Below are 13,618 nucleotides of genomic sequence, written 5' to 3'. Positions count from 1 at the left end.
AGAAATCCAGCCCGTCATGAATATGGAAGACAAATAGATGAATTTCACACTTTTGGAAGAAGTGAACTGGTCTCAACTTGCACATTATGCCAACTGATGGGGAGAAATGCAAAGGAATTCAGTTATGTACAGCCTAATAATTTTAACCATCATTTTAGGAATTCTCACCCATGTCTTGCACATTGTCACCATTGTCTTGCACTGAACATTCAAATACTGAATTGTTCTGGTAGGACTTTTGCCAGCAATGCCCAGAGAGGCTGCAAAAGCAAGAAAAAAGTCTCTTCATGTTGCATTAGCCAAAGAACTCTCCAAAATTACTTTTCTTTTGCAACTTCAACTCTCTGATACCATAATGCTTAGATTTTTCAGTTACTCAACACAAGAGCATACTCCTCTAATGCTTTTAGGACAGTTACTGAGGAGAGCTAACAGCAACTATTGCTCCATTTGCCAATCTTTTTCTGAATAAAATCAGAAAACTACTAACAAACTACAGGTTGTGTTTTTTAAAGTGCAACACTCCAAACATAACACGTGAAGCTTTGAACTATTACTTAGTAGCTCCAGAAGGTATTTTTTATCCAAAGCACCACAGCTGCAGTATCCAAATTAGATCCACAAGTAATCCAGCAGGGTAGTTCTTAGAAGAAGGTAAGAGGAAGCAGCAAGACAGGAGACTAGCCAACACACATCATTTCTTTGACCCTCAGGGTGAAAGAAAAACATACTCGACATCCATAATCTAGAAGGCAAAATAACCTAATATTGCCTCACATCAGTAACCACTGTGGAAAGCAGCCACAGTGCTGCAAGTCTACTGGTAAGCCTTCTTCTGTCCTTAAGTTTCTTCTGCATCACTTCTTTCAGAGAATATGGCATACTTGTCATTGAATAACCAGTTGGGTCCCTATAGTTAGCTTATACAATATCATTAGTGCTAGTCAGATATTGAATTAGAAGCCAAGATACAAGACAGATGAAGCCAAGATTCATCATCCAATCAAACATTTTTTCCACAGATGCTGCAGCAGAAATCACAATAAAGAAAAAAAATCTTGGCAAATATTTCAACAGGAACAGGAGAACAAACAAAAACCAACATGTAATCTCCACGTTACACCATCACCCGTCATAGTCCTATTAGAAACTCCAGGCTAATGGGCATGTGGGCACTACTAGATACAAAATAGCCTCTGCACTTCCACCATTCAGGAAGAACTAAAAACCAAATAGCACAATAGCCACAGATGCTTATCAAAAAGTGAAACTAAAGTGATAAAATGGCAAATTAATGCAGCTCAGTTTCCCCAGTAAGGCAGCTGACCCCTCTTATCTCTGATGTGTCCCAAGATGTGATAAAGCGCACAGCACCACAACCCTTGATCTCTGCTTGACAGAAGACATCGTTCAGAGCTTGAGATACTTCATTATCCTACCATGTGTTAATAGGCTGCTCAAATGCAGCAAAAGACAGCAAAGCTAACAGCTATACCTGCTGTTTCCAATAGCAATACCTGCTCTTTCCAAGAGCACACACTGATTACTCCCAGACTCTCAAATCGTTAACCTGACACTAAACTAGTAAACATCCATTCAGATGAAATTCCAGATGAAAGACTTCAACACCAAAGCAAGAGATATACGGCTAAAAAAAACACCAACATTTATCTGAATATGACCTATTCCAGACAACTTACAGAAAGCCAGAGTACAGGGAGAACTGAAGTCCATCATGATTCTGAAGCAAGGAAGTCGTAAGCTTTTCAAAATACATGTCCATAAAGATGACTGATATATCAGTGAGAAGCATGCTCTCAGTTCCTGACATAGAGACCAACCACATGGATTCAAACACAACAGGAATTTTCATTGAAGGACATGAGCAATTCAAAGGCTACAAAATCTTAATTGAAGGACTCCAGAACAGCTCCAGCCTCTCTAACTCCCACTAGACTTCCCAAACCTCTAGAGCTGCAAATCACCTCTTTCACACTGGCTGCAAGGGCTTCTATTCCACAAGCCAGAAAAAAAACGAAATACCTGGAAGCAAAAGTGAAATCTATGGCATCTATGCAGGCAAAGCAACTCAACCAGACAATGCAAGATTTCAGGGTTGTGTTTTGGGAACATGGCATGGGGGGGTAGTGTCAGTTTGAGAAGCAGGTCCTTTGACTAAAATATAGCCAATTTCCGCATTTGTTTTCATAGAATCATAGAATGGTTCGGGTTGAAAAGGACCTTATAGATTATCTAGTAGCAACTCCCCGGCCATGGGCAGGGACACCTTCCACTACACCTTGTCCAGCCTGGCCTTGAACACTGCCAGGGCTGGAGCATTTATCAGTTTTGGTTCATCTGGGGTTTGTTTTAGCACATCTGTAATTATTCCAAATGTTTGTTTTATTTCTATTTCAGTCCTATGCACTGCAGTGTTCACTAGTTAAGAACTACAATCTTGGTTTACATTAGCTTTCTGCAGAAAAGCTATTTTAAGTTAATGATCCTGCCCATTCTCCCACTTAAGTGTTTTTTCAGTCATGGACTTGGCACTCAAGGGATTTTTTTTATGGCACTTTATTTCACATTATGCTCAGCAGCCCATGCAACACATTGCATTTTGCAACCAAATAGCCAGTGGCCACTGGCAGACTTCCACCACTCTCTTCTCAATATTATCCGAATAAATCAAGGATTATTTGCATATGGATGGCAGCAAAAAGCCTCTGCAACCTGCAAAGTTAAGTTAACCCCCCCTTCATTATCAGCATCAAGTAGATTTATGACTAATCTGATTACAATCGATTCACTGCTAGCTAGAATCACATCAGGTATCCCAGCTTTTTTTGCTAGGAATACATACTGAAACACAGACGAAGGATTATCAACTGGCCAAAAGACCACTGGCTAACAGCCTAGATAAATGTTCTTACCTAATAAAATTACAAAAGGAAGGGAGACAACTAGAAGATTTCAGAGCAATCCTTTTAGTTACTTTAAGAATAGCATCAGCAAAATCCAGCCTCAGTGGCTGAAATATTATCATCAGTAGAAGAGGGCTTCTGTAATATTCTAGAAAAAAAATTAAAACTTCACCTGAAAAAAGGAATTTGCATTTAAGCAGTTCAACTTCATTCCTCTTCTCTCAGTGAGTCTTAAAGAGTATTTTTTAACAGTTTCACAGTACAGCTTTATTTAGAGTAATGCTTAGGGACCTCTAAAGTAACAATTTGGTCACCAACTTGTGATTCCAGTGACTCCTGATAAACTCACAGCTGTTGGACTAAGTATTTATACATGAAACAACTGACGTACTTCCATCTGGTCTTCATGACAAGAGGATGACTGCATAGAATGGCAAATCACTACTGCTTCCAAACAAAACTCAGGGAAGAGGAAAGGGAAACTGCTGAGCTGGACTGCCCTTGACCCAGGACAGACAACTCAGCTGTCACTTACATTTTGGTCATCTGAGAAGCAGCAGAAAGTATATCTGAAATGAGACACCCTATTCAGCTGAAGCTCAATCTCGTCCATGGATTTTTTTCCCCTTCCTGGAAAGAGATTTCGCCTGAGAAGGGGGAAGGCAGAAGGCAAGATTATAAGGCAAATTCCCAAAAGAACTGTAAGCACATTTCCATGAAGATTGAGTTACCAGCTGGAAAAATCTAAGTTTGTAAGAACGAGTCAAAATTTAGATACAGGTTTTAACCATGCTCATTATTCTTTTCCATAGAATAGATGAATACAGATACAAAATCTGTTCCATTCCAGACTGCATGGCAGAGGTAGGAAAAAACCCAAAAATCCTTGTTTTGCCAGATGGCTTATACAGGGACCATGGGAGGATTCAGGAAGGCCAAAGTTAGAAAATAAAGAAAAACAACAACAAAAAAATGACACTGGCAATGACTGATACAGTGTTTTGTTGGGGGGGGGGGGGGGAAGGGGGAAACAAGAACACTTCCTGAACAGGTAAGAAGCAAGAACAATTACCATTCCCACACAGGAACATGAAAAACAAAAGATACCATTTCCCTGCATATTATTGCCAGAGAAGATAAGGACAGAAGTCAAAGGGAAAGTGGAAAATAGTTTTCTACATCATCAACCAACTCATTCTTTCCATTCTAAATTCCAATGCCAACTTCCTCAGATTTCATGCTCCTCTTAAGTGACAAAATATACTTAAAACATCATTATGCTTCAGCCTGCTGCTTTTTAACTGCACTCATCCACACCAACTTAGTTAACGTGCATATCAATTGTGTCACTACCTGGTATTTACCCGTGTTTTTAGATTAAGTAGTTGCACTCCTTCAAACTTACAAGCTTACCCAAACCATGTGGCAAAAACTTAAAGATCAGCAGTTGAGCAACATATAGTCTTGGATGTGATACAACAGTAAAATCACACAACATAAGCATACTTTAAAAAAATCAGTTTTATCTTATAAGCTGCCACATTAGAAATCACAGCTGTTTTCTGACAGAGGTCAAACCACCGCAAAACTGTCGTGAAGCAAAACTTCAGCTGAACAACTCAGTGGTTAATAAATTCTGCCACAAAAAGAATTTGGAGAAGTATTTGGTTGATGTTGAAGGTACATCAAGCTGCTTTAGCACACCTGATCCTGGCTTGCTTCCTCTGATTAGCCTGACCTAATCTAAAGCTACTGAAGCTTTCTTCACAACATCCAACCATTTCTTTGCTTCACCATTTAAAATCATCACTGTCTGCTCTACTGTTTGTTTTTCTATGTGAAAAAAAGGACTACCAGATTCTTGCAGATTCTTCTGAACCAGTTTATCAGCAACCTCCAATTCAAAACCATATCACTTACATGGTTTAGAATCTGAGGAAGCCTTCTCTCACATGCCAATGAACAATAGGATTGTACAGTACAGGTTTATCAAGCAGAAACCATTTATAGCGTAGGTACATTAGTTTTCCCAACACCTCTACATTTGGGGAAGCAATACTCAGCAAAGTTTTTCTCACTCCCATTCTACTCAACATTTTAGAGCTCTTCATCTATGTATATAAGAAAACCGATTCAGAAAACCTTCTGGGACAGCTAGTTATCTACCATTAACTAGGCCACAAATGCAGGTTTGGGATAGACATCTCTCCAGTCCCCAAAATAACCCTTTCAAACACCTAAATTATGGTTACGAAGTTTAACCTCAGAGACAAAATGTGCAGGTTCACAATTATAAAATACTAAATAAACCACAGCAAATAGCAACAAGATGTTAATCATTATTAGCTGCTGCTCTTATATAGAGCTGAAAGACTGAATTCATGAAGAAAATTACTTTAGGTGTTCCTGTAAGTTACACACATATTTAACCCACAAGTTCATAAAATACTGAGAAGTTGAGGTATGTCAGCAGTAAGTAGCTTATTCAATAAGATATTACTAAACTAGGAATAGAAAGAGAGGTTATTTCCGCAAAAAACAGTGAAGAAACCTACAAACATTAGTACAAGTGTTATATTAACGATACTTTCATGAACTAGCCATTCACAGCAATGTGAACTTTCAGAATCAATTCATTGTTTTAAAATTGCCTGGTTCTAAAACTTAGAAAATCGTGTCTTATACACCCTAAGAATCAAGGGTTTGCTATTCCTCACCTTTGTCTTATAAATGCCTTTTCAACTTCCAAAGTTCCTTAGAAAAAAACACTTAAGTCAACAGTAATGACAGATTTAAGAGTCTCCAACACCAATAAATCAAACTTCCATTCTGCTTAGTTTTCCGGGGTTTGCCCAAACTTGAGAAGTAAGATTTCATACTGCATGCAAGGAAAAAAGCTATTCTCTCTGAACCCTAGTCCCAAGATGCAGACAAGACAACTGGCTATTCTTCCTATTTGAAGTGCTACCTAATAAATTTAGTCACATTCAGTTGCACTGAACTACTGTAATTTGTGATGTATTACTGTTGTGGCACTTCAGGTTTTTTACCCTTCCCATTACACACACAGTTCCATGACAAGCCCTATATAACCCACCATTTGATGCATCTGTGCAAACACCCTGAAAACTCTGGGAACGCCAACTATAAGAAAATTAGCAATCTGTCAAAAAAAGCAAATAAGGGAGCAAACAGTATAGGATACTAAGCTATATTAGTCTAACATAACAGTAGCAAGCCTTGCTTTACAGACACACTACCTGAATAAATCAAGAAACTCATTTGGACAGAATTGTTTTCATCACAAGCACACAAACAGAAGGGACAAATTACTGTATCATTCTTTAGTAGCTATGTTACAATCTAAAGCATCTGGAAAGATTTGTTCTCCTACACAGACAAAAAAATGCAGTCCCTAAACAAAAGGATGTTAACTACTTATGTTTGTTCTGTACATGAAACTAACTGCAAATGCAACTTGAAACAACTCTCCAGGATCTTTCCACTTCCACTTTCTGCAAACATAAGATGACAATGACAAGAAGCCAAAATTTCATGTTCTTCCTCCTCACATTTCTCACTTTTTTGTTGCCACAACCACTGAAAAGCACTGAACATTCATTCAAACAGGTATTCTACAAAACAAGAGGGAGTCCATAAGAAACACCTGCATCTTTTCCCAGAGGAAGTCTGAGTATTAAAGACAGGTTTTTTATCACAGATGTCCATGGAATTACAGAATGGTTTGGGTTGGAAGGGATCTTCAAACGTCCAAGCCCCCTGCAATAAACAGGGATATCTTCAGCTAGATCAGACTGCCCAGAACCCCATCCAGCCTTCATATATAGACCATGCACAACCTATTAATGCATTACAGTATTTAAGACTTCAGCAGCAATCCATATGCCCTTCACTTTTTATTTTTTGCTCCTGAGGGTGAATACTGAATCTGTGGGATATGTTCAGGCCTGTATAATGAGATCAGCCAAAGAAATCATACCATCACCTGAACTGGCTTGCAGTTGCCATCAAGAGGAAAAAAAAAGGAAGAAAAAAAAACCCACCAAATTCAAGTAATCCCTGCAATTTTATCTTCTGCTCTATTTATCTGTAAAGATAATCTGAAATGAATTCTGCTTTTGAGCGACTTGTCTGCAGAAAAGAAGCTCAAGCTGCATATAAAGGAAGTAGAGAAAACCACAGAAAAAACACTCTAAATCTAAACCTAAAGTTTTATTTTTGTACCAGCCATTTCTGCAGTTGCTCTATTTTCAGCGAACTGTTCCTGGCAAACCTAGGAACAACAATTCACTAACAATTCACTAAGCCCCAAGTCACAATATATGCAAGTAAAACCCATGCTTTTAAAGGCGATTCTACATACTGTCAATCTTGAATTGCTTACATCCAGAGAGGGCACTATTAAAAAAAAAAAAAGTCACTTCTCAGCCAGTATTTCTGACTGTAGGATGTTGGTTTGAATGGACTGCTTTGAGAACTCTTCGAGTTTAGTCTCACAAGATATTGTTTCTTGAGGGAAGACTCAAAGGCTCTGAGTTCATAACAGCTATCGCAAAACAGAGCGCATTAAGATAGCATCTTGCATTTTTATATAGATACACAACTTAGGGATGCTTTCGGTTGGGAACTGTAAGCAGCTGAATAAAGAGACGAACCAAAAACAGTTTTAAGTTGAAAAATATCTGCAAGAGTTAAAAAGCTCACTTAGAAGAAGCAAATTTGAAAACAGACATGGTAGCATTAAGCAAAACCTGCTAACAGTTCAGAAGTTGCCATTAACAGATGCATATTACATAAGCATACACAGATTCACAGATCCTCAAGATAATCAGCCTGGATTGCTGAAGCTTTAATAGCAATATTTGTGGGTTATTGTTTGTATGTCATTAGTCTTTGCCAGCATAGAAGCAGTCAAAATACATTCAGATTGGGGTCACAAACTTGCTATTAGCAGTCAGCAAAGCAGAAACAAATCAGAGGGATACTCTAAGAGAGGAAAATGTCCAAGGAAAACTGGGTAACACAATCAGTTGGATAGTCTTAAGCTATAACGAGACTATATAAACTGGTCAAAACCAGATAAAGCGCACATAACTGTTGGTATCAGCCTTGTACTATCTTCCGTTTAGCTCAGCATTCCTACATAGTTGTTTCAGATTTAACCCAATTACATTCAAAGAGATCAGTATTCCTGTTCCTTTCAAATCCTTCTAAATGGTGGTAATAAACCCTCAATCACTTAAATGTGTTTTTCCTTTTGTAAAAGTTCCTGTCAATGGCTGCTTATTAACAGTAAGCAACAGGATCAGAATCATTCTGGACTATGGCTCAAAACACAGCATCCACATCACAAGTTACGGGAGCTGCCAAAACTTCCTCTTTCTGTGTCACTGGTAACATCTTAGGAGTCCTCCTAACTACCTGTGAAATTTTAAGACTTGAAAAGCATCATAATGATCCTGTCTTGAGAACAGATACGCCATAAAATTGCTGCCTAGACTACTGGCCATAGAAGAACCAGATTATTCCAGAATCATGTTCTCGGGCACAGTGAATACAGAAAGAAATGGCATCCCCTATATTAAAATACACAGCCCTGTTGAGCTGCATTCATTCCAGTGTCATCAACACATCATGTAAAAGCTCACAGATATTTTAGTTACCAGGTTGATAGCCATCAAGCATATACATACTTTTTGGAGGATTTCTAAATTCTAAGTACATAGGTAGCATTCCCAAAGATTCTGCTTAGACCTAAAATGACAAACTCAAATTTAGCAAGGTTGTCCCTCTGAGAAATTCAGAATGAGTTACCATCACAAAAACTGCCTACTGCTTTAGATACATATTAATACTTACACAGTTTCTAGAGGACAAAAAACCAAAACAAAAAAACCAAAAGAAAAAAAAATACACAAACCAACACCAGTCCAATTTTTAGCAGGTTGTGGCTTCCTTCCAGGCAAAGTAACATACAGTGCTGCTTGGAAATACCAGCGCAAATCTGGAAGCGCTCTAAAATAAGCTGGGTATGTGCAATACACCTGTCATCACCAGGTTAAAAAAAAAAAAAAAAAAGACAACTGGGATGATGTTCAGAATTATGTTTGAGAACTGAATCCGATTTCTTCTGATCACTGTATTGCAACACAACTATTTTACTCTGGCTTATTAGAAAACAAGATTTGGTAACATCTGTATTGATCTTGTTGCAAGGACCTCCTTTTGAGTGAAGAGGACAGCAACACACAGAATGCTATTAATACAAAATTTACCTTTTACAGCACAGAGTTAAGGAGTATTCTGCAGGTTGTGCCTCTAAGACAAGAAGTGAGCAGGCTCTTATCTTAAAGATGACCTCAACTGAGCCACAAATTCAATCCTAGTCACCTCTTCACTTCCCCCGGCTCTCCCAAAGGGAATAAGGGCAACCAAAACCACATTCTGTGAAGTGCTGGTATGACAATTTAAAAATACGCTGAGGAAGCTGGAAAAAAGGTAGAAAAAAAGTACCTCTGCAGTATCTTGACCAGAGACTGTCAATGTCTATGTACTAAACACTGTTTAAGGTTTAGTGCATAGCCTAGATTATTCTCAACATCAGCTAGCAGTCCGTCCTGGAGACAGTAAGAAGCTTCTACAAAAATACTTAAGAAGCCAGTACAAAAATCTCAGTCTCATTTGCTCAGACAAGAATTTTAACCTGATTATTTGAAGACTTTCAAATGGCTCATGTTAGATAAAAGCCTTCAACTACTCTGAGAAATTGATTTTCAAGCAGCATTACAAATCCTGCTATAGTATAGAAATAGTTTTCCAGTATACTTGACACAATTTTTCCAGCCATGATGTACACATGCCCAGCTGCAGAAGCACTGCAAACTTGTATAATACTTATTTTTTTAGTAGCCCAAATGTTACAGCCATTACATAGACTAAGAGAAGAACGGAAATGTGAACATAAAGACCAAACTAGAAAAATAGTCAACTTTCATTTCAACTCAGCCATGAGCTGGAAGATCAATTAATGATCTCAAAAGAAAAAGAGGTCAGTAATCTTCACAGGAAATGAGAGTTTCTGAAGAGATGCATAACAGAAAGCATCCAGGCTGCCACTGTTTAGTGCAATCTTTGTCACATGTAGCATGGAGAACCTGGGTGTCAGGAGGAGCTGTGCTATTTAACAAGATGTTGGTGTGAAACAAAAAAACAATGACAAAATAAGAAAAAGAACATGTGGCACAGAGAGATGTCGCTAACCAAGAGGTACTGAATCTACCCTGCACTATGCACTGCATCCATGGAGACTACCACAGATCTATTACCCTTTGTTTTATTTATTACTCTGCTAGACAACTCTCAAAGGACTCTATATAGGATGTCTCCAGGGAGCTTTACCAGGTGATTGCTTTCCCACCCCCACTTTCAAAGAAGGATATAGTCTTGATACTTTTCCTTAGCCCTCAGAAGTTTAGTTATAAAACTAAGGGTTTTAATTAAACCACAACCAAAACAAATCTCATTGAAGAGATTTAATTCTATAGCACTCAAACCCACCTGAACTGACAGCTAAGAGCCTGTTTATTTCTATAAGAAATGCTGTATTTTCAGAATGTACTTATCCAATTATATTCATTGCCTCACAACCAGCCACTTACAAACTAAACCACAGTAATCTCCGAAAGAGATAGCCCTTTGAGGTAAGATTATTTTCCTAAGTAGAGGTCTAGTAACAGCTGCAGCTCCAGAAGGTACTTGAAAGTTCTCTCTTCCAGGGTCACCTTTGCAAAGTCTGAGGGAGCCTGACCACTGTTTATACTTCTGCAGGTAATTAGTCTGGCTCCCTTCCTATGTCATTTATCAAGCTGTCAATTGTATCAATTACAGTAGGAACACTCAGGAACATGGCTGGGTTTTGTTCTCTAGTAGCAAGAGAAATTTTCCTTGAGAGATCTGAAGCTAGTAAGTAACAGTAACTTGTCCCACCCTACCACATGGAAAGCTAACAAAATTTAGACTTTACTGCACAAAATTTCAAACTCCTAACATGTGCACACTTGAAGACACTTAGAAATCCAGTGTATACACTTACAGTTTTAGAGCTTTTTACTTTGGCTGTTTTGGAATTTGTAGAGCTGAGAACAGTAAAAGAGCTAGTAAAGACAAAAGCATCTTCACAGAAACTGTCACATACCTTTATTAATCTATACTTGTGACAACTGTGCACCTGGCCCAGAAGTAGTTATGAACAGGAGGCAACACTGCTGCTGTTAGTGTGCCTGTAGCCACATTCAGTTATACTCACAGACTAACAGAGCATTTTAAACAGTCACCATACTGCGTCACTATTTATCCAAAACTAGCAGAATGTGATAGCTTTTTCCAGCAGCGCTTGACAAACACATTAATTCCAGGTCCACACTACTCAGTTTCTTCTCATTGTGAACAGAGTTTTGATCTGGCTTTCCATTTTGCTTTAACATAGCTATGCGAGTGTGCATCACAGCCAACATCTTTGCAGTCAGGCCTCCTAGTGAGCAATATGCAACCAGCTTTAAAAGAAAAAAAAAATAAAAAATTAAAAGGCTACAGGATGCCACAGTTATGCGATACAAGACCTTTTTTGGTTGTCAGACTTGAACATGCAGCTTCTGAAGTGTTCCCAGCTCAGCCAGTCCAGAAAGCGAAGAGACTTTTAAGAATTATTCCTTGACTTCAGTAAGCCGATATTTATTATGGTGAGTCTGCAGTGGAGTCTGTACTCCAGAGTATAGAAACTACATTCCATTGTTGTCTGCTGACCTAAAAATCAGTCTTAAATATAGCTTTAACTCTCTGAAACAAAGACTGGTAAAGTTAAATCTGAAGTGTCACTACAAGAGAAGATACATATCATACCCAAGCAACTTTCTGTATTGCAAATTTTAAGTTAACTTCTACACATTACATTCAAAAATCATGATGTATGGAAATATTATTCAGTACCTCACTACTTCCTGTAATGAGGTGTCAGTAAGTTGCATTATCATTTTTACCAACGTGCACTACAGAATCTCATGGTTCATGTTTGCTTATGGCATTATGTTTGTTCTCAACTGTTTCTTCATTGCTACTGCCATACAAAAAGAAAAATGCATTTGTAACTTGGAGTATTCATACACTACATTTGGCCTACAGTTAACAGGCTGCAATAGTGTAGGTTATGTGTATGCAATTATATTTTATTACTCAGGTGATTTACAACTAAAGATAATCAAATTCACATTCAGCTGCCACTCAAACTAGTAACAAATACAACAGACTTCCTTGCACTACTTTCACCTGTCAAACTTATTTCTTGCCCCCAGAAGTTCTCTCTCTTAGAGACAGCCCTCAACCTCTTTATCCCCTTCAGCAGCTCGCACATTAAGCACAGTAACCTAACACTGCACCAAAGCCAGAGTAAGAACAGCCAAGTGACATATCAGCAAGAAGAACTTTAGCATTCCTGAACTGTTACTGCTGACTAACCAACCTACCTTTCTGTGTCAAAGAAATATCAAGGACAGGAGTGATACAGCACATACCAGACGAACAGTGTTGTTCTCCAACAAGCAGTTTATCAGGAAAGCATTTTCAACCAATGTATATGTCTATTAACAGTTTCTAAATCATGTGTCCTTTAAGAGAAAATACTATTCAGATGAAAGATGCCAAGTCTTCAAATGCCTGACAAATATACAGTTCAAAGACAAGCCAAATTTACCTCCAGATCAGCAAGCACACTTTGGCATTTGAGAAGTTACTCACTGGAATGACAGAACCCAGAGCAATAATTTTAGATGGAAGATTTTGCAGTCCAGCAAGTGGCTGCACCACCCTGTATTGTTCTGTAAACCAGAAGTTAAAGGACAGGCTTGATTTAAAACCAACTCAAACTGAAAGAAGGACTCAGAAGATGACACATCACCTCCAAGATCTGGCTTTTACAGTCAGCTATCTGACTCTTGCTACCTTTGGCTTAAGAGTATTACTTCACATAGATAACCCTAATGCAACAGGAAAAGGCATTACATTTTCACCACATTACCTGAACCATACAGAGGTGACAAAAGACTCACTGCTCAGAAATGTAATTTAAGAAGACTAACCAGTAACACGACTGTACAGGAAGAGTTATTTTAAGTAAAAAACAGCAGCAGTAACCGTTTTTGCCAACTTCTATCTGCTTAAAGACCATTACTTCTTTAAGTAACCCTAACTACTGCTTCACTCAATTTATGAGATGTGCTAATGACAACAGTAGGAGGCACACTTGACTCAGAATAATGAAAGTTGAGATGAATATATCTACAATGGCAATAAAAGTATCTTAAGACTAACAGTACACTAACAATTTCCTTGCAGCAACTGAAGCTGAGCACTGGCCCTAAGCAGCTGCTGCTGAGCTCTTCACAGCTCCATTATGCCCACAGCAGGGCAGATATTTCACACTTAAATACCTGCATCCAATATTTAAAACAGATTAAGTTATAATTAGCTTCACACAGACAGGCCATAACATAAACTAGGATAGCCCATCAGTCACACCTTTGTTTCGGTTTTGTTACATACCTATAGTCAATCTTGAAATACTAAATTCCTTCAAAGTAAATCTCCCCATCTTCCATAGCCCAAGAAAAACTAGTCTTGGC

The 13,618-nt window shown here is 38.3% G+C and overlaps 1 protein-coding gene across 3 annotated transcripts in view; it reads right to left on the bottom strand.

The window, feature by feature from the left end:
- Positions 1-13,618, bottom strand: part of WNK1 (WNK lysine deficient protein kinase 1) — a 105,832-nt gene that overhangs the window by 87,785 nt on the left and 4,429 nt on the right. The gene's annotated exons all lie outside the window — the stretch shown is intronic.

Source organism: Melopsittacus undulatus, chromosome 5, assembly GCF_012275295.1.
Source record: "Melopsittacus undulatus isolate bMelUnd1 chromosome 5, bMelUnd1.mat.Z, whole genome shotgun sequence".
Classification (NCBI taxonomy): Eukaryota; Metazoa; Chordata; class Aves; order Psittaciformes; family Psittaculidae; genus Melopsittacus; species Melopsittacus undulatus.
The sequence above is the reverse complement of the archived record's forward strand: the minus strand, read 5'-3'. Positions and strand labels throughout refer to the sequence as shown.